The following is a 22,589-nucleotide window of genomic DNA, read 5'->3' on the forward strand; positions in this document are numbered from 1 at the left end:
CTGTTGAAAGTACGTAGTCGCAATGAGACGTGAATAGTTTTTTTTTTCTTCCACTGTTGACGGAAAATGAAAACACACTTGAGAACTCCAGTAACTTCTACTACAAATAACCTGGTACAAGTAAGTCCTCGCGATAAAACACCTAGTACAGGCGTTTGAGAATACACAGCTAAGTGGTGCCCCATAATTCTTTTAGCGGCCGTAGGAGAAGTCAGACGCATAAAAACGCAGCGGAAAGAAACATTTACATACTTTTCGTTAGGTTTGTCATAGCGTGAAAGTGAGACGGGGTGTTCTTTCCCGCCTCAACATCCGCGTCGCTGCGCCTCGTTGTCAGCTTCGCCCTGTGCCGGGGAAGCAACGAGACGCGTTTGTACACACAGCTTAGGGTTATGTTCCCGCTGCTGTTGTCACTGAGGTGCTGGAGAAATTTATGACCCCCAGAGAGAGAGAGAGAGAGAGAGAGAGAGAGAGAGAGAGAGAGAGAGAGAGAGAGAGAGAAATTTCTTTCCTTTTCACAAGCGTACGACGAGAGAGAGAGAGAGAGAGAGAGAGAGAGAGAGAGAGAGAGAGAGAGAGAGAGAGAGAGAGAGAGAGAGAGAGAGAGAGAGAGAAAGAAATTTATAGTCATGTCTTATTTTTTCTTTCCTATTATTCGATTTCTTTTTTCTTTTTTTTGTGTTGATTTCTTTCCTTTTCACAAGCGTAAGACGAGAGAGAGAGAGAGAGAGAGAGAGAGAGAGAGAGAGAGAGAGAGAGAGAGAGAGAGAGAGAGAGAGAGAGAGAGAGAGAGAGAGAATATAATTTATTCTTCAGATGGAACGGGTACGGAGAAGCGTGAAGTTGTAGATATATAAGGAAAAAAGTGGTGAGATGAGAGAAGAATTATGAAGAGTATGGAGGAGGAGGAGAAGGAAGAGGAGGAGGAGGAGGAGGAGGAGGAGGAGGAGGAGAAGGGGAAGTAACGGCAGCAAAAAGGACATTTCTCATACTTTATGTTTATATATAACGTATCCACTATTTATCATATTTTTTTCCTCTTCATTGCCTCTCCTCACTCTTCCCTATCACTATACATTTCAGCTATGGGGGAAAAAATAATAGAGTACAGGAATCGAGAGCAAATTAACATAACCACCATCACCACCACCACCACAACGAGAAATAACATGACCAGATTTTATTGACCACCACCACCGCCACCACCACCACCACCACAACGAGAAGGAACATGTCTGGGTTTTCATTGATGTCACGGTGGCGGCGACGAGACACATCAGCACTCAGCAAATTACGTATAGTCTTCGTTCCCGCTGTACAGAGAGAGAGAGAGAGAGAGAGAGAGAGAGAGAGAGAGAGAGAGAGAGAGCCCCAAACGTAGCATCCCTAGTAACACAAAGCAATGTCTGTCACAATAAAACAAAATACTGTCACACTCACTGGGGTGGAGATGCTTATTTGTTTTGCTTTTTTGGTGGCTATGTGCTCTCTCTCTCTCTCTCTCTCTCTCTCTCTCTCTCTCTCTCTCTCTCTCTCTCTCTCTCTCTCTCTCTCTCTCTCTCTCGCTCTTCAAACCACACGAGACATTCCTTCCTTCCACCCAACTATTACTCTTGTCTAGAAGGCTCTCGCGGGCTGCAGATAAGGCCGCTGATGACCACACCAGACGCACGCTTGAGGGTCGGCTCGTGGGGGGTGATGGAAGTGGGGAGGGGACTCATGTGTGCCTCGGGGGGCGACAGACAGACACTCACTGCACCATGCTTGGGAGTGTCTGAAGATCGTGTCTCTGTGAGGGCTGCGTCTTGCCTTTTTTTTTTTGTTTTTGTTTTGTTTGATAATTACTTACTTTTATTCTGGGGCAAAACAGAAGAGGATTTTACAGTTGATTAGTAGTTGAGTGAATGTACGAGTTGTCGAGTTTTATAATGAGTCAGCATCAGATCAGAGGGCTTTTAATCGAGAGAGAGAGAGAGAGAGAGAGAGAGAGAGAGAGAGAGAGAGAGAGAGAGAGAGAGAGAGAGAGAGAGAGGGGGGGGGGGGAGGTACAGTGCATACATAGAGGTTATTTCATTTGTGGCCGCGACTATGCTGCTGCTGCCAAACTGAAACTATCATACGGGCAGCTGTTATACATATCTAAGTATTTTGGTGATGTGAATTATTTGGCTTCATCTTTCCTTAATACGAAAAATTCAGAGGCTCCCATTCTTTACTCGGACGAATAAATGTACTTTTTTTTCTTTTCTTTTTGACACTCCAATATCAAAAGAAAAAAAAATGTATCTTGTCTCTTCCTCACCACCACCACCTCCAGCACCTGCATCATCATCATCATCATCGTCATCATCATCATTATCATCATCAGCAACAATAATTTCATTAAACTTATTTTCCCTTACGGGTTTGGACGGCTTATGAGTCCCTGCCACTTTTCACAGTTGCACACAGTCTCCTCTCTGATGCTCATCTTTGTCACGTCCTCCACACACTGTCACCAGGTCTTCTTCCGTCTTCGCACTGGTCTCCTTCCAACTGCTTCCAACTCCCACGCTCATTTTAACTATATGGCTCTCTTCCTCCCTCCCTCTTGACTCGCCCATGTCGTCCCGATCTGTGCCTCAACGTCTTGTCCGGTACATCACCATAAACACGGACTTTAGCACTGTAGGTCGTGACTTACTCTTGACAGGAGAATTAAGAGTATTTTCACTAACTTAAAAAAAAACAACAACATCGTCGCTATTATAATCTGCCGGGGTAGTCATAAACATTCCTTATTATTTCATTGTTTTTTGTTTTCTCTTCTTCCTCCTTCATACTCGCTTACTTGAGACAAATTAATGAGTGAAAAGGGGAGTTAATAGGAACGTCACTCGTCGCATTTTTGTGTTTTGAGATAATGGCGTGAATTCCTGGGGTTTGTTTGTTGATTTGTTGTGTGCGTGTTAGAGGGTGTTGTGTTCAGCCTCTCGTTTTATTTTACACGAGTCAGGCGGCGCCGCATCGGTGTGTGTGTGTGTGTGTGTGTGGGTGTGTGGGTGGGTGGATGACACGACAGGGAGGAGGAGGAGGAGGAAGAGGACAACATAGACAGGCGACACAATAATGGCCACCTATAAACAAGTAAAAAGAATAAATAAGTGAATAAATAAATGCGAGCGACGACGAAAAGGAGAACAAACAAGAAAGAAAACTGGTTAGTTGAGTGACAAGATAAAAAAAATAGTTGGAGACAGAGACGAGAGACAACCGGGAGAGATAAAGAGCGAGACAGACGGCAGAGAGAGAGAGAAAAAAAAATGAAAGAAAAAAAAACATCGGAGACATGAAAGAAAAAAATAGAGAAGAAAAAAAACCAGAAGATACATGAGCCCACAAGGATCACTGACTAACCTAGAAATCTTTACACGAGCTGCCTGGGTGTTTGTGTTGTGGTGGTGCCGCCAGACCACCGTGCTTGTGCCCCTGCCAGCCGCCGCGAGGACCTGCTGGGGGGACGCGACGGGGAGAGAGAGAGAGAGAGAGAGAGAGAGAGAGAGAGAGAGAGAGAGAGAGAGAGAGAGAGAGCACTATGATAGAAGAAAAGGGAGAGGAGGGGGATTGTGGTTGAATAGAAGAGAAGGGAGGCAAAAGGAACAGAAGGAAAGGAAATGGAGAGGGAAAACTGTGAGAGAAGGAAAGGAAGAAACAGAAGACCCTATAACAAACTGGAAGGCTTTGACAGAAACGAAGTGAAGGAGGAAGAGGTAGCTAAGAAAAGGAAGAGAAGGGAAGGGAGAGAGAAGACTGCACCAAGAGAGAGTAGCCTGTGAAAGAGAGAGAAAAAAAGGACTGAAGAAGGGACCCAAAAGGGAAAGGAAGAAAAAGGAAGGGAAGAGGAGTCTGTGACAGAAGGGCAGACAGTGATTCAGGGAGAGAAGAACAAAGGGAAGGGGAGGACGGCAAGTGAGGAGGTCCTTAGGCAGACACTGGTCCACCTTCACCGCTTTTTTTTTTTTAAATTTCCTGGTTATTATCTTGTCCCAATTAAAATGATGCATAAGGGAGAGAGAGAGAGAGAGAGAGAGAGAGAGAGAGAGAGAGAGAGAGAGAGAGAGAGAGAGAGAGAGAGAGAGAGAGAGAGAGAGAGAGAGAGAGAAATACAGACTGGCAGACAGACAAAAGAGACAGAAGTAAGAATATACGCAAGCAAACTCCAATCCTTATACTGAAATAAGAGGAAAGAACAAAAATCCAGAGAGAGAGAGAGAGAGAGAGAGAGAGAGAGAGAGAGAGAGAGAGAGAGAGAGAGAGAGAGAGAAAAAAAAAAAAAGAAAGAAAACGAAAGAAAAACAGCTCTCCGTATCTCCACCCTGTTCACCACCAGTCCGCTACCTTCATGAGTTCTGCAGGTTTCATTTACACTAAATTCTGTCCCCTCGCCGCACGCATGCTCAGGGCAGGCACTGTTCCCTGCGGCCTCCCTCGCGGCGCTCGGGTCCGGCAGCTGCTCACCGCTCATGCAGAACCGCGGCATCTGCTGGGTATCTCTGGCGCGCCCTGGGGTCACTCCTGCCTCCCGTCCCTACCCGGTCATTGTCGCGCTCCTAGGCTTTGTTACCATCCTGAGTGAGAATTATTATAGTACTGTACTTTAGCCTCGTGTATTGTAACGTGATATGTCTGGGATCCTGTGTCTCTGTCTCTGTCTGTCTGTCTATCTATCTCTTCCTCTCCTCCTTTCTCTCTCTCTCTCTCTCTCTCTCTCTCTCTCTCTCTCTCTCTCTCTCTCTCATGTTATGTTTTTGTTCTATGGTTGCGAAGACAGAAAGAAAAAAAACACGCACGAAAAATAATTCATGGAAGGAAAGAAAAGAATGAGAAATTAATAACTGAAAAAAGTTATACATGAAAAATATATAGGATAAAGTATATTAATTATCTGAATGATATAAGATTAATATAAACTTTATTACATCAAATACCGGAACGTTGCTACATTGATGTTCCCTTAATGAAGTGTCTGGCGAGAAGACTAATACCTCATAGTTGGAGAGCCGTGTGCCCAGATATAACTGAATTCATTATGTCAAGAGTTTGAAACCCAGACTCCTTAAACTCCGAGACAGCTTGAATGTGTCTCGCTGGTGTTTTTCTTAATGTATACCTTGATTTGTTCTTCTAGGTTTTTACCTGTAGATCCAACTATGGAACTGTTAATACACACACACACACACACACACACACACACACACACACACACACGCGCACACACACACACACACATACACAAACACCACCACCACCACCACTACCACGACCACCATCTGTGTCTTTCCTTTGAAGTCAACAAAATCATCCTTTCAAAACGTTTATACGTAATTTTTATTCTTTATTTTTAATTATTAAAAATATTAAAAGTTTTCTTCTAAAGATGTTATCACTTTAATCGCTGTTAATTTTTTTTTGTCAAGCCCGTAGTGCCACCCAACGCGTGTGTGCGGCGTGCGCCTGACGGGGTTCAAGGTGCGTCCCCAGCCACCGCAATCAGGGAGCCACGGACACCTCGCAGCGGCTTCAGCTTCATCGCACACAGCGCCGCCTTATACGACTCTGGTCTTGGTAGGTAAGGATTTCTTGGATAAATAAATAAATAAAATAAATAAATAAATAAATAAATAAATAAATATATATATATATATATATATATATATATATATATATATATATATATATATTATATATATATATATATATATATATATATATATATATATATATATATATATTCATATATATATATTTTTTAATTAATTAATTAATTAATTAATTAATTAATTAATTAATTAATTTATTTATTTATATATGAAGGACACTGGCCAAGGGCAACAAAATCCAATAAAAAAAAAAGCCCACTGAGATGCCAGTCCCATAAAAGGGTCAGAACAGTGGTCAAAAATTGATAAATAAGTGTCTTGAAATCTCCCTCTTGAAGGAATTCAAGTCATAGGAAGGTGGAAATGCAGAACCAGGCAGGGAGTTTCAGAGTTTACCAGAGAAAGGGATGAATGATTGAGAATACTGGTTAACTCTTGCGTTAGAGAGGTGGACAGAATAGGGGGTGAGAGAAAGAAGAAAGTCTTGTGCAGCGAGGCCGCGGGAGGAGGGGAGGCATGCAGCTAGCAAGATCAGAAGAGCAGTTAGCATGAAAATAGCGGTAGAAGACAGCTAGAGATGCAACATTGCTGCGATGAGAGAGAGGCTGAAGACAGTCAGTTAGAGGAGAGGAGTCGATGAGACGAAAAGCTTTTGATTCCACCCTGTCTAGAAGAGCAGTATGAGTGGAACCCCCCCCAGACATGTGAAGCATACTCCATACATGGACGGATAAGGCCCTTGTACAGAGTTAGCAGCTGGGGGGCGGGTGAGAAAAACTGGTGGAGACGTCTCAGAACACCTAACTTCGTAGAGGCTGTTTTAGCTAGAGATGAGATGTGAAGTGTCCAGTTCAGATTATAAGTAAAGGACAGACCGAGGATGTTCAGTGTAGTAGAGGGGGACAGTTGAGTGTCATTGAAGAAGAGGGGATAGTTATCTGGAAGGTTGTGTCGAGTTGATAGATGGAGGAATTGAGTTTTTGAGGCATTGAACAATACCAAGTTTGCTCTGCCCCAATCAGAAATTTTAGGAAAGATCAGAAGTCAAGCGTTCTGTGGCTTGCCTGCGTGAAATGTTTACCTCCTGAAGGGTTGGACGTCTATGAAAAGACGTGGAAAAGTGCAGGGTGGTATCATCAGCATAGGAGTGGATAGGACAAGAAGTTTGGTTCAGAAGATCATTAATGAATAATAAGAAGAGAGTGGGTGACAGGACAGAACCCTGAGGAACACCACTGTTAATAGATTTAGAAGAACAGTGACCGTCTACCACAGCAGCAATAGAACGGTCAGAAAGGAAACTTGAGATGAAGTTACAGAGAGAAGGATAGAATCCGTAGGAGGGTAGTTTGGAAATATATATATATATATATATATATATATATATATATATATATATATATATATATATATATATATATATATATATATATATATATATATATATACGAGTATATATATATATATATATATATATATATATATATATATATATATATATATATATATATATATATATATATATATATATATATATATATATAATATATATATATATAACTATTGAAGTATTACACACCAGCAGCAGCAGCAGTAACAGGAGCAGCAAGAACAGTAGCAGCAGTAGTAACAGTAGTAGCAGTAGTAGTAGTAGTAGTAGTAGTAGTAGTAGTAGTAGTAGTAGTAGTAGTAGTAGTAGTAGTAGTACTAGTAGTAGTAGTAGTAGCAGTAGAAGTAGTTAGTAGCAGCAACAGCAGCAGCAGCAGTAGTAGTAGTAGTATTAGTGGTAGTAGTAGTAGTAGTAGTAGTAGTAGTAGTAGTAGTAGTAGTAGTAGTAGTAGTTGTTGTTTTGTTGTTGCTGGTGGTGCTGCTGACTCAATATAATTATTACTATCATAACCAAAACATTGGGAACCAGCAAAAGACTAAAAGAGACGGACGCCTTATCACTCATCGAGGTGGTGCCCTTCGAGCCACAAAGTGCGATGTGTTGAAATCAGCGGCGACACGTCTGATGGCACGGGGCGGCGTGGGTTCGTGTGTGTCTGTGCGGTGCCGCTTATACACACACACACACACACACACACACACACACACACACACACACACACAAACTAGGACCACGGAAATTAAACCCGTGTCTTCCGGCGAGGAGTATCAGTTTTTTAACGTATCAATTTGTGATATGCATGAAGTAGAGTAGCATATGGTAGATTTAAGTTGGGTCGTAAGGAGGAAACGTCTTTTTTTTTTTTTTTTCTATCTTTCAAGACCACAAACCACGTCCCTTTTCTCACAGCACACGCATGTTTATTAAGTTTTTAAAGGTCAGAGGTCACAGCACCGTCATCGATAAAATAAGCGAGAGAGAGAGAGAGAGAGAGAGAGAGAGAGGGAGAGAGAGAGAGAGAGGAGAGAGAGAGAGAGAGAGAGAGAGAGAGAGAGAGAGAGATGGAAAATTCGAAAACAGATACGAGCATCTCTGTAAACCTGTACATATAAATAGACAGACAGACAGCACAGGCGGTAAAGAGGAGTCAAGGGCGGGGGTAAGGCGGTCGAAGGTTTAAGGGTCTCATATGACGGATATGCTTAAAGCGTTCACTTTTTTCCCGTGTGGGCACTTCCTGCTGGTACACACACGCCACACAGCCGCCCCTTGTGCCGCCCGCCGCCACCCTCCCGGAGACTGCCTGATGCCGCGCACGTCCCACAAACTCAGGGCGTGCAAGGGCGGCTCCGTTTGCTGCCTTGCTGGATGACCTTGAAACGCTGCACTGACACCATCCCCGTGAAGGACATCCGCACCTCTTGAGGGAAATGAACTAGAGGGTTTCTGTCAAAGTAGTCGTTGTTCTACCCATCCCCAAGTGAGCGATGACAAAGGTTGTGTTGTGAGCGGCACAGTCGTCTTCTCAGCGCCTCCTAGGTGGCCTGCAGTGCAAACAGACCTGCATGGGACAAGCTCTGTTGTTGTCATACACTTCTTTTTTTGCGTCTTATGTTTATGTTTTCCTCGCCCCTATCTTGCTGCCATGTGCCGCTTAATGAAGGACTGAAGACGCAGTTTTGTCGTTTTCTCTTTAGTACGTCTTGCTTCGCGTGCGTGTCTCCCGTGCGTGGCGTGTTGCGTGGCGGCTGCCGCACCTCACTTTTTTTTTTTTCATTAAACCACTTGGAAACGTACGTTCTTAATTGATCGCATCGTCGTCCACGTAAGATTTGCATCTCCTGCAGGAGAGTTCAGCTATCTGGAGTAGTGATGTCACTAGGACATCATTCTGACAAATCGAATGATTGTCAACATAAGCTCTCATGTGCTGCTTTATATGGAGAGCTCCGCAAAGACCAAGAAGAACCAAGAATGTAATAAGAGCGGATAATTGTCTGCTACTGACTTTTTGTTCTGACCATTTTGTACAATATGACATCACTTCCCAGGGTAAGTGCACGTCAGGCTTCCAACCAGCCACGCGGCCTCGTGTTTGGAGAGCACACAGCGCTGGGTGATCCCAAGCGGAAGCCACGCCTTTCAAGAGTGGCTGAAAAACCTCATTAGTAAAAATATTTTCAGACCATTTTCCTTTGAGGGCAATAAGGGGTAACTCAAGCAGGAATTGGACTGAAAAAAATTAGTAGCATTGAATAAGATCCTTAACTGCGCCGCGAAGTTGAGGGCGGGTAGTGGCCGGAGACTGCTCGTGGAACTTCCTTCATGATGTTGATACTTCGATGATGAGGTCTTTGATAAACAAGGGAACGCGGGGGTGGAAGGCGCGGAGGAGGGGGGCGCGGAGGTGCTGAGTGAGGGGCAAGAGAACGAACACACAAGGCGGGGAGGGAAACGCAAGGGAGGTAGTGGAGAGAGAGAGAGAGAGGAGAGAGAGAGGAGAGAGGAGAGAGAGAGAGAGAGAGAGAGAGAGGAGAGAGAGAGGAGAGAGAGAGAGAGAGAGAGAGAAGCTGGGGATGGGGATAATAATGGGGAAGATGGAGGGTAGTTGTGGTGGAGGGAAGGAGTTTGTAGTGGTGAAGGGGAGAAGACAGTGATGGAGGGAAGGGACAGTAGTGGAGAGAACGAGGCAATGATGGAGGGGAAGTGGAGGAGAAGGGAAGGGAGGAGAGTAGTGGAGGGAAGGAGACACTCGCAGAAGGAAAGAAACAATGGTAGTGTGAAGATAATGGTGATGGAGGGAAGAAAGAAGTGGGAATGGAAGGAAGAGATTGTTGGTGGTAGAAGAGGAAAAGGAAGAGGAGGAGGAGAAGGAGGAGGTGGAGGAGGAGAAGGCAGGGAGGGAGGGAGGGAGGGAGGGAGGGAGCGAGAGAGAGAGATGGAGAGCAGGCACAGCGGAGATGAGGGCGAGACTTAAAACACTGAGTCTGGAGTGTTACTTAAACGATATTAAAAACTTGAAATTTGAAACCAGTAATTCATTCCTCCTCCTCTTTCTCCTCATCTTTTTTTTTATCTTTCACTCCTCCATCTCTTCTTCTTCTTCTTCTTCTTCTTCTTCTTCTTCTTCTTCTTCTTCATCTTCTTTTCCTCCTCCTCCTCCTCCTCCTCCTTCTTTTTGTGTTTATCGCGGCTGACGGAGTAGCGTCTTCACCAGACAGTCTGTGGTGAGGAGAGAGGCGAGGAGTGGGAGAGGAAGAGAAGAGGAAATAGAGAGAGGGGAAGGAAGGGGATAGGGATAAAAGAACAACAAAAAAAAAGGAGATGGAGGTGAAGTACCGTATCGGGGAGATGAAAGAGAGGTGTGGAAGAGGAGGAGGAGGAGGAGGAGGAGGAGGAGGAGGAGGAGGAGGAGGAGCAAGAGGAAGGGAAGAGGGCACTGGCACGAGAAAAGGAGGGAAGGACTAGATGCGCCATAGAAGAGAGAGAGAGAGAGAGAGAGAGAGGAAGAGAGAGAGAGAGACGAGAGAGAGAGAGAGAGAGAGAGAGAGAGAGAGAGAGAGAGAGAGAGAGAGAAAGTGAAGAAAGATGAGAGAGAGGGAGGCAGAAGGATAGAGAGGAGGAAAAAGAGGGATGGAAAGCAGAAAGGAAAGGGGGGGGAGAGAGAGAGGGGAGGGAGGAGGAAAATAGTACATAAAAGAGGGAAGCGAGGAGAGAAGAGGAAAATAAAAAAAAGAGGGTAGTGAAATAAGATAAAGGGAAGGGGAGAAGAGAAGAAAAGAGAGAAAGAAGAACATAGGAGTGGGGAGAGAAAGAATAAGGAGGTGGACAAAATAGATGAAAGAGAAGTGGAATAAAAAGGGGAGTGGGGAGATTAAGGATAAGGAGGCAGAGAGCGAGAAAGAAAGTGAAGAAAGGAGAGATGAAGATAATGAAGTGGAGAGAGAAGGAAAAGAAAAAGAATGATACAGAAGTGGGGAGATGAAAATGGAAGGGAGAAGAAATGATATAGAAGTAAGGACAGAAGAAAGGAGGAGAGGAAGATATTGGAGATGTGGGAAGAGGGAGAAGGGGTGAGAAGGAAGAGAAGAGGAGAGGAAGGATACGCAAGTGGGTAGATGAAAAGGGAAGGGAGAAGGATTGATACTAAAGTGAGGGGAAGGGAAAGGGGAGAAGAAGGATATTGGGGTATGAGGAGAGGCAGGGGGAGGGAGGGCAGGGGAGAGGAGCAGGGGACAGCAGTTGTGTTTGCGTAAGGAGATATCACAAAGCAACACGACCAAGATACATCGCCGCGCCACCAAGGTGATGTACAGCGCTAGGCAGCCATGCACAGTACTCACCACAGCGCCACCACAGCCCCAGCCACACTCCCACTACAGCCCCACCACAGCCCAGCCACACTCCCACTACAGCCCCACCATAGTCCCGCCACACACACGCCCTCCCTGCCACGTTCGCCTCCTTTCTTCCCCCTACTCCAGTCTCAAAAATCTCTCCCCTTCTTTATCCCACATCCACAGCAGTCTCTCTCTCTCTCTCTCTCTCTCTCTCTCTCTCTCTCTCTCTCTCTCTCTCTCTCTCTCTCTCTCTCCTGCCACCGTCAGTCTCTATCAACATCATTCAAGTCTGTTTATATTTTGTTGTCATGTTAATGATGATGATACTGATGCTATTATAGTGAGTCATTATTATTATTATTATTATTATTGTTATTATTATTATTATTATTATTATTATTATTATTATTATTATTATTATTATTGTTAAGATTATTATTATTGTTATAATAATAATAATAATAATAACAATAATAATAATAATAATAATACTTATTATTATCATTAGTACTGCTGCTGCTGCTGTTGCTGGTGCTATTACTCTTACGATGTATTACTACTGCTAGTGTCATCATATCTTCAATTACCGGCGCACCCAAGGAACAGTCATGTTTCGCCAGGATCCTTACTCCTGCGATCCATTACTCCTACGATGCCTGTCATATGGATCCTGTGTCTCACGGCCTCACCACAGCCCCGCACTGCATAAGTCCCGGACAGGAGGAGCCGTGGCGCCGCGGTTCCTCCGTCAGGTGGCAGTAGTCGTCAATCGTCCTGCTGGCCACGTGAAGGTCAATGCTTGATCGGTCTCCTGGCAGGCGGACTCACATTCCGCTCTATTGTTTTAAGTAAGCCACGAAAACAAGGACACACTCCTTTGTTTTTGTTGATGATGTGACACAGGCGCGTTAATTGCCGTTCGGGTGTTTACAGAGCGGGTGATAACAAGACGCGCACAAGGCCGCCCCGAGGCCCTGCTGGACGTTCGGGTGCTCGACCTTCTGGCCGGCAACAGTTGGTCCTTGTGGCTCCACAACGCCATCTCTCCCGCGGGTTCCTTCTCTGTCTCTGTCTCTCTGAACCCTCCTCTGTCTCCTGCTTCCTTGTTCCGTACCTTCTTTGTATCTTATCCCAGGCCATCTCTGTATGTAGCTCATTCTCCCTCGCCTCCCTTCGTCACGCGGCGCCTGAAGCCATGTCGGAAAACTCCCTCCGTGTATGCTGGCAACAAGCTCGCTCCCAAGCACGTGTCTCAATAACCTCGCCTCAGCTTCCTGGCGGGCGAGCCGAGCCGCTGCCTTATGTAATATTACTCTGCGTTGCTTCCGACGTTGAGAGAGAGAGAGAGAGAGAGAGAGAGAGAGAGAAGGAGAGAGAGAGAGAGAGAGAGAGAGAAGAGAGAGAGGAGAGAGAGAGAACAAAAGAACACAAAGGAAAAAGCAAATTGTAGTAGACCTGTTGGCCCTTATGAGGTTGTTTGTGGTGAGCTACACTATTCTGAATTACGAGGAGTAGAGGCAGTAGAGGCGAAGACTCCCTCTAAACCCTCTCTCTAGCTAAGGCTGAGAGAGAGAGAGAGAGAGAGGGAGAGAGAGAGAGAGAGAGAGAGAGATGAGAGAGAGAGAGAGAGCTCCTGTCATGAAGTAATCAGCGGAGTATTGCCTTACGCTCGTCAGGGAGTCCCTTTGACGGGCACCAGCGGGAGTCTAAGCGCCTTCCCGTCACGCCGGCCAGAGAGGAGCGGTAACTTCTGCCCCGTGATGCCAATGCCTCCCGTGCCTCATCCATGCTAATAAATGTGCTCCGTCTGAGAATTTGTCTGCCGTTTTCTCCTCTGTAAACTTCATGTACAGTAACATGTTTATCCTATGTCCATGTCTGTCAGTGAGTTTGTTAATTTGTTTATCTATCTATCTCTCTCTCTCTCTCTATCTATCTATCTATCTATCTATTCATCTATTTGTCTCCCATTCCATCTATCCAACATTAGTATGTATGATGATAACTTTCGCATATTTTACGTGTCATCACACACTGCAAAAGAACAAATCTTTATGATTGTTTCTTTTCCTTTGAGATGATAAGTCTTTCTGGGGAAGAGGTACTCAGCTCAGCTCTCTGTTTATTATTATTATTAATATCTTTCTTATCACTTACATGTATTCTAATTTCCTCGGGAATAGAGCAAATGCAAATCACACACACACACACACACACACACACACACACACACACACACACACACACACACACACACACACACACACTTTATCTTCAGTGCAAGGGCCAATTATCCCGCCCTCCTGGTCCCCGCCCCGCCCTAGTTACCTCCCCGGGGAGTCGTCCGGGGCTGCACGTCTGCCGGGGCTGCATAATGGACCCGTTAAGCTTAGCGGGATGCCATTTTGGATTGGAATATGTAAGCTGAGGGCGTCGCTCTCATCCCGCAGGAAGTCGTGCCTTCTTCTGTCTCCTCCGGAGGACAGCGGTGCCGGTGCGGTGTGGAGCTCTGGGATGCAGCGGGGCGGGCAGACCCTGACCTCTGCCGCCTTCAGGCCCGGTATCTCGTGAGTCACTGGTGGCTGTTCACTGTCTACCAGATGAGGCGCGGCCCTGTGAGTGAGTGTCAACCACAGCGCGCCCATCACCACATCATTCCGTCCACATGAGAAGTCTGGTTAAGATTCAACGCCAGACAAGAGACCGCTGGACAAGGTCTTAGAGGCTCTTGTTCTTTATTCTGCCTTGCATGGCGCTGTGTGTTTCGTTTGTTTTGTGACCCTACGAACCAGCACACCCAGCACACCCAGCACACCCGCGGCGAAACAACGCAGCACGTGTTGAGCCACAGCTTGCCACCTGCCTTAGTTGCCAGGCCAGGCCCTCAGTACCTCGCCCCACCCCGGCTCCGTCCTGACACCCTGGCTAACCCGCTCAGCACGCCCCACCGCCGTGCATCACGGTCACTCAGACGCCAGATTAATTTTTCTTGACCCTGTCCTTCTCAGAAGGCTGACCGCCTGCCTCCTCCATGTCTCATGTCTCAAACACTACCGATAAATCACACAGTCGGTTGTGGTCAAAAAGCCAGCGACCGGTCAAACTGCAGAGTATCGGTGACGTCCTCGCCAGGACAGCGCTGCTCACGTTGTTACAGGCACAGAGCCGCCACTCAGAAGCGGCGTTAATTACCAGGTACAAGTTACGTATTACTCTCCCTCATCGAGAAGACCAATAATGATAATACTGCCTGGGTAACGCGTCCTCATTCTTATAGAAATTAGAGCTTGAGCAACATCATTGGAATGTACACGGCGTGGGTGAAGGCGAGGGCGGGACAGAGACGCAGTTCTTCCGAGCAGCTTAGTGGACCCGCCGAGGGAGCAGGAGTCAGTTACATCAAGCACTTCTTGCACTGCGGCTCCTGTGGACACGATAAAAGTTTAGAAACTCGGAGGGCAGATATAAATGGCGTCCTTAGTCGAGACTTAGCACAGGCATCCTCGGGGAAGACAGAGAACACCCCTGCCATCACCGCGACACATGCCGGCTGCAGCTGAGGGAAGGGAGGGCAGGGTACGGCGCAAGGACAGAAGGTTGCTGAGGAACACCACAAGGCAAAGGGCAACGACAACAACAACAACAACAACAACAACAACAACAATAATAATGATAATGATAATAATAATAATAATAATAATAATAATAATAATAATAACAACAACAACAACAACAACAACAACAACAACAATAACAACAACAACAACAATAGCAACAACAGTAAGGGTGTAGGCAGGTATGGCCAAGCAAGTGCCAAGCGTGACGGGATACACGCGCAGTAGAGGAGGGAAGGGCCAGGGGTAGGGGGCGCTGAGAGGAGCAGGAGGAATGGGGAGGAAAGGTGAAGGGTGAAAGACGCGGCCTAGTCGAGGAGAGCACCCAAGGTCGTCTTGAAGAGCATCTCGAGTGAGTCAGCACCACCCGCCCCTGCGCTACTCGGCTCGGGTAGCGCCACCCCGCCGGCCAATCACAGCTCAGAACTTGGCACATTACTCTCCCATTGGCTTACGGAACATACACTCGAAGAACGTTTTCTACGGCAAGCATTTTCTTTCTTTCTTTCCTCTTTGTGATTTATTGCGTGTTCTTGCTTTCTCAAGGCATTTCCTCAGTCTGTGTGTATTTGGGTAGGTGCTTTCATTACTTTTAATTACCTTTACATCACCGATATTTTAGGAAGCTATTACCGTGCTCTTGTGTTTCTGCAAGTTTGGCGCTGCATCGGAGAAATATCGCTGATTTGCAACTTGGAACGCTTGTGTTTTGGTTTTGGACAGCGATAAGTCTCCATCCCACAGCGTCCTCCCTCCCTCAGGTCACCTCACGCATCCCCCTCCCCGGTCACTCCAACAGCTCATAGTTTGTCCTGCAGTGCCACACCACATCCTTCCCCTCTCTTCCCAGCACACCACACAAGGCATGCTGTAGTGTGTGTGTGTGTGTGTGTGTGTGTGTGTGTGTGTGTGTGTGAAGGCTTTGTAGCGCTTGTAGTGAGTTCGCCGAGGGGAGCCACCCGAACCCTTCTGAATCCCCTCTGACCCCTCTCTATGTAAACACGCCGCCCCAACACTGCTCGCACCCCAACGCCATCCCTGCCCCCACCTCCTGCTTACATATACAATAACACACACACACACACACACACACACACACACACACACACACACACACACACACACACACATGCACACACACAAAGTAAATTCTTTGGGTAAACTTTTATTCTTGTTATGTTTAATGTTTAGGCGGAGAGCAGCGGTGCGCGAGGCGGGGCTGTCGGGCTTCCGCTAGTGTTGGTGGTCGCGGAGTTGCTGAGGCGCGCAGGGGACGCTGGCTGGACGCGGAACAGATTATCGGGACCAAGATCGCGACGTGATTAACCGGGATGCCCTTCAAGCGAGTCCAAGTACCTGCCGGGTCTCAAGATTAGTTTGCATGTCACTTGGGTATTCTTAGGTTTTTGAGCTGAGGAACGGCACGGGTTTTTCAGTATGAACGACAGATGGTAAGGGATAGGAGGTATAAGAGTAAAGATTAAAAAAGGGACAGAGAAACACAGAAAGAATAAATGGCAGCAGATTTTCTGGGCCTTACGAGGTTGTCTGTGGTAATCTTCTGTGTGTAATGTGCAGTAAGAGAAGTGGGATGGTAAAGGTGACGTCTCTTCGTGCAATAAATGGATAAATATTAAGTCAAAGGCTGGTGGTGGTGGCGACGTTGCTGCTGATAGATGTTAATGGTGATGGAGGGATGTGTCCAGTGGTAGTCATCGTTAGTTTGGGTCACGGGGCTCCTTGGATCCAGTGTGATCTATGTATGTGCATGGAGTAAATAGATGTGCACTATTTTCTGTCGCTGCCAATAGATTTACACTCTGTCATCTTGGTCAGTTGTATGCAGGAAAGTTTATGTCACAGAATTCGTTGAAGGAGAACAACAATGAAGGGAGTGCATAGGGAAGCTAAGAAGAAAGAAAGAGGTTCGTGCTCATGACAGATTTACGATTGCAAGACCACTGAAGTTAATTAGGATATTATATTGCAAACTCGAGTTGCCCAAATTAATTGTAAGAAATAAATCTATAAGAAAACTAGGATAAAAACGAGTAAACAAAACAAGCTCATATTTATAACTGGCATCCTCAAAGTTTAGTAGCACAGCAATGATTACAACTTTCATAAGATACCAACCAGTTCTGAGTAAGTTCCCTTTTAAACACGCCAACCCACCTCTCTCCCCTCCTCTGGTGTTGTCAATGCATAATAGTAAATATCAGTAATCATAATCGTCGGTCTTCATGACTCCACTACAAGACAAAGACCTCCCACAGCCCTCTCCATTCGCCTCTGTGTGTGTGTTTATTCCAGGCCATTCTAGCAAAACTTCCTATCTCATCTCTCCATCTTGTTTTTGTTATGTCCAGACTTTATTTTCTTGTTACTCCATAAAACAAGAAGTAAAAACACCATATTTCTCTTCTGCTGATATGGTCGTCATTTGTAAACATTTGGAGGACCGTAAAAAAAAAATATTGGCATGAACACACGGGGAATAAGAAAGGGAGAATATGAAGTTAATTTTATCTTTAGTAGGTGACATTATTACTGAAGAAAGTATAGAACCAAAATAAATATCCAAGAAGTTGTAGGCCATTATGAAAAAAAATAAATAAAATAACTGTCAGAGAAGAGACTAAATAGCAGAGCATGAACCTGCGGAAAACTATTTGGAGGAATATTTTGTGTATTGAAGGTTGAACGACCCTCTCTGGTGGCACATTCCCAGCTTCGCCGAGCCTCCGCGGTCACTTGGCATCCGAATCGCGCTGTGGTGAAAGTCGCTGCGACCAAAACACAACACTGAATCCCTAATGTTTCGCGGGTGTGTTTGGATTGAAGATTTAGGGGGCGACATTGTTAAATTAATGTGTTTATTGAGTTTTGTTTTTGTTGTCGGGAACTAATGATCACGACGCGGGTACATGTTTTTTGTTAGAAGCGACGTACGTGACGCCCATCTCCTCTCCTCCTCTCCTACTCCCCTCCTCCTCCTCCTCTTCTCTGATACTCGCCTCTTTCCCCTGCCCACGTCTGCACCTCCCGCCACCCTCCTCAATACCTCTCTTTATTCTCTCTCACGTTCATCGATCTATTGGTATATTTTCCTTCCTCCTTCACTTTTTTTTTTGTTCCTGCTTGGCTTTCCTTTGAACTTACGCGGCCAAGGTTTCTTTTCTTGCTTGTCACTTTAACTCGATTTAATCATTACACCCACACTTGAACCTCCCTCAGTCTACGCAAACCAGCCTTTGTCCCTCAGCTCAGCCCAACTTTCCTTTACCTTGCTTTTCTACCATCCTTCCTTGGCACTCTAATTCTCAGTTCCGTGGCACTCTAATTCTCAGTTCCATCTCCCGCAGCCAAATTGAGCCAGCACCACACCCCACGAGCTCTCGGCCGCTCTGTTGTGCCTCACCTCGTCTCACACCCAGCCCTTCCCCGCCCTTCACCCCTCACCCCAGCGAACACCAAACCTCGTGTCCCCGTGACCCTCGCCCCAGCTGCCCTCTGACCTGTACCAATGAGAAGGCGATGAAAACAGTGCGGCGGACACACACACACACACACACACACACACACACACACACACACACTCAGGCACCGTAGATCAGCAGGAGATGGCGTGTCATTGCTTGGCACCGTCGGGAGTGTCTGCCAAATCCTTGAACTTATGATATTATGCATATTTTCAGTGGCCGCGTTTTGGTTGTTGCGTGAATGTCAATGAAACTATAAACTCTCATCTCTCTCTCTCTCTCTCTCTCTCTCTCTCTCTCTCTCTCTCTCTCTCTCTCTCTCTCTCTCTCTCTCTCTCTCCCTCTCTCTCTGTCATACTACCAGACATACGTAACAAAACCAAACAACCAAAGAAGAAAAAATATTAAAAGGAAATAAACGAGGAGGAGGAGGAAAAAGAAGAGGAAGAAGAGGAAGGAGAGGATGAGGAGGAGGGAGTGGAGGAGGAGGAGAGGGAGGAAGTGGATAAGGAGATGAAGAAAACTAAAGAAGGTGGCGAGGAAAGGGGGACGAGGAAGTGTGAATAGAAGGGGAGGAGGAGGAGGAGGAAGAGGAGGAAGAGGAGGAGGAGGAGGAGGAGGAGGAGGAACTGCCTAGCGTCGTTTACTCTGCCTGGCAACACGAAGGGTCACGTGACTGGCAGAGGGAGGGAGGGACATCTCTCGCCCGGTTTGTGAATCTTGGTTCCTCTTGATGCCTTGAACTGCGGGAGCGTGGCACTTACAGAGAGGAGGAGGAGGAGGGGGAGGGGGAAGACGAGGGGAAGGAGGAAGGCGAGAAAGAAAATGAATATAGGACACGAAAGAACAAGAACGAATAAAGAAGGGTAGAGGAAACGGAGGAGGAGAACAAGAAAGAAGAAGAAGAGGAGTTCTGTAATAAGGCATCGCCCACACACTGTGAGAGGAGGAACAGGAGGGAGAGGAAGAGGAAGAGGAGGAGATGAAAGGGTGTAAAAGTGTTGGAAATGAGTACTAAGAGTGAAGGTGGAGTGAAAACATTGGGTGTAAACATCCAACATGAAGAGAGAGAGAGAGAGAGAGAGAGAGAGAGAGAGAGAGAGAGAGAGAGAGAGAGAGAGAGAGATTGTTTGTGTGGTGGCTTTGTGCGAAGTGCCTTCATAATGAGACACTTTGAAGATCAGCTTACAATTCTCTCTCTCTCTCTCTCTCTCTCTCTCTCTCTCTCTCTCTCTCTCTCTCTCTCTCTCTCTCTCTCTGTCTCTCAGGCTATCCATCTACATGTCTAGCTACCTATCTATCTACCTATTAATGTATCTATTCATCTATATATCTATGTATCCTCCAGACCGGTCTCTCTCTCTCTCTCTCTCTCTCTCTCTCTCTCTCTCTCTCTCTCTCTCTCTCTCTCTCTCTCTCTCTCTCTCTCTCTCTCAATGACACTCTTTCATTATTCATTCTGTGTATATAAGTATGTATCTATCTGTCAATCTGTTCGCCGATCAATCTGTCTCAAAGTATCTGTCTCACCGTATCAGTCTGTATAGATCTTTAGTATGTGCATCATCACTTAGCAGGTGTGTGTGTGTATGTGTGTGTGTGTGTGTGCGTGTGTGTGTGTAGGGAGAGGGTCACTGAGGGGTGATAGGACGGGAAGGGGAGGAACAGACAGGAGAGAGAGAGAGAGAGAGAGAGAGAGAGAGAGAGAGAGAGAGAGAGAGAGAGAGAGAGAGAGAGAGAGAGAGAGAGAGAGAGAGAAGGGAGAGGCGAAGAGCGTGAAGTTTATTGGTGTATCAATCCTTAAAGACAGAGATGGTTAAGTCAACAGCCAATTGTAATGAGGGTGAGGGCGTGGCTTCTCTTGAATGGTGTGTGCCAGATGCTTTATAGTAACAGCCTCGGTGTGTTTATGTGCGTGGCTCGGCGCGATAACTCCAATGTCTTGCCTTAATGAGTTCCACGCACTCAGCATACCCAGCACGAGCACTTCTGTGTCAGGGGGACCGTAGACGCACCCATTGCCCCGCCTCGTCCACTTCCTCAGCTGCAATTTGCTTAATTTGCTTTTCAGCGTGATTTACGGAGGCCCTTGGGCGAATGTGGTAAGGGAGGAGGAGAAAGGGGCAACTAGGAGGAGTAGGAGGAGGGGATGGGATAGCTGCATTTGGAGGAAAGGATGAAGGAAAAGAATGATGATGAGGAGTGAATGGGCGTGCATAAATTTTGACAGAACGTTGCTATTCATGATAATATAATATGAAGCAAATGTTTCCCGTGGTGGTGTAATTTGGTTGTACTGATGATTAACGTGTTTGTGGGGCTGCTTTTCTGTGTGTAGATGACGAGTACGTGCCTGGCCTGGGTTCCTTAAAGCAGTTATCGACGAGATGTTGTGTTTGAAGTGGCGTGGCCTTGGAGTGTCTCGTTCCTTGGTGGCTGCTGCTGCTCTGATCCTGACAAAGCTGCTGGCAATGTTACCGTGCTGGGCCAACATGGAGGCCACGACAAAGATGCCACAACATGGGGACACAACATGGAGGACACAACGTAGGGACACAACATGGCTGCCACAACAAAGAAGCCACAACATGGGAGCACAACATAGGAGGCCACAACATGGAGGCCAAAACATAGAGGGAGTAAACAACATACAGTACAGAACATAAAAGCCAAAATATAGAAGCTACAACATAAAGAGCCACACTACAGATGCTGCAACACAAAGACCGCGGCATAAAGACCACAATATATGTTGAGGTCACGACACGGAGGCTACATCACAAAAGCCACAGCATGGTGGTCACAATTCAGAGGCCACAATGTAGAGGCCTCAATATAGCTGTCACAGCATGAAGGCCATAATATAGACGCTATTACATGGAGATCACAACATGAGGCCACAACATGGAGGTCACAATATGAGGCCACAACATGCAGGTCACAGAAAGCTATCACAATACAGAGGCCACAACATGAAAATATAAACTACAACATAAAAGCCACGGGATAAAGGTCACAACGCAGAGGCCGCAGGGGTTATAACACAGAGGACAGTATTATGTGAAAGCACGATACAGATGACTCAATGCACCCCAAAACATACCAGCCGCAACATGAAGGCCACACTGAGACCTCGCTGAGTAATGAAGAATAACTGGGAAATCTGTGCTAAGTGGCCGCCGCGTCACGTTGAGCAAGAGCCTTCCGAAATATAACTCACTCACTGTGTGGACTCGTTTTTTGAGGAAGAAGAAAAAGCACTTGGGGAAATACGGTTATGCAATATACTAGAGCCAGAAAATTTTAACCCTGGGAAAGAGGAGAAGGATCAACTGTAAGCACTGTATGAAGTATTACGAACTGATATGCACAGCAAAGGCCGATTTCAAGGTCACAATAGCATCCTCGTAAAGAAAATAGCCTACTGAGGAGTTGCCACGCCAAGATTGCACGAGTGTAAATCAAACACTTGACTACCTCCTATAAACCTTCCAGATCTTTTGCAACTTGGAGCCAAACCTACAAAAGCCATGTTTTGATGCTTTTATGTGTTTTGGTAACAAGATCCTGAGTGCAGTCGAGGAGATTGCAGTGTTACCAGGGTGAATTTAAGGGCTTCAGATTAACCACTTAACCAGCTACAGATATTAGATGGTAGTAAATATCAACACGTTTATTTAGACATCTAGATAAACCATTAAAATTTTTGGCAGTAAATAAAAAAAAAAAAAAATACGTAGCTGTAAAAGCTTCATGTAAGTATGTTGACATTATGAGCAACATGTCTGAATGTATAATGAACTGATACAAGTGTGATAATAATAGGTATTCTCAGAAAGGTGCAAAACCGCCAGCCAATGTATAATCACGTGGCATTTAGCAGCCCACTTCCTCACTGCTTTTGACGTTTTGACTGCCTCCACGCTCACCACCACCACCACCACCACCACCCCACCACCACCACCAAGGACCCACGACCCTGACACTCACAAGTACTACATAAGTTGTCGAGGCTGAGGACACACTGGAGGAATGCCAACGTAGTGGAGGCGTCAGTTTGATTACTTCAGTTATCCCGGGGCATCAAAAGTGTGTAACTGTCACGGGAACAGCTCAGCCTTGAT

At 46.0% G+C, this 22,589-nt stretch overlaps 1 long non-coding RNA gene across 1 annotated transcript in view; it reads left to right on the forward strand.

Annotated features, from left to right (window-relative positions):
- LOC135113332 (uncharacterized) overlaps positions 1–22,589 on the forward strand; it is an 83,158-nt gene that overhangs the window by 44,017 nt on the left and 16,552 nt on the right. The window contains exon 2 of the long non-coding RNA XR_010274898.1: positions 5,457–5,604. This is a non-coding gene — a long non-coding RNA (uncharacterized LOC135113332). The remainder of the gene's footprint in view (positions 1–5,456; positions 5,605–22,589) is intronic.

Source organism: Scylla paramamosain, chromosome 1 (genome assembly GCF_035594125.1).
Source record: "Scylla paramamosain isolate STU-SP2022 chromosome 1, ASM3559412v1, whole genome shotgun sequence".
NCBI lineage: Eukaryota > Metazoa > Arthropoda > Malacostraca > Decapoda > Portunidae > Scylla > Scylla paramamosain.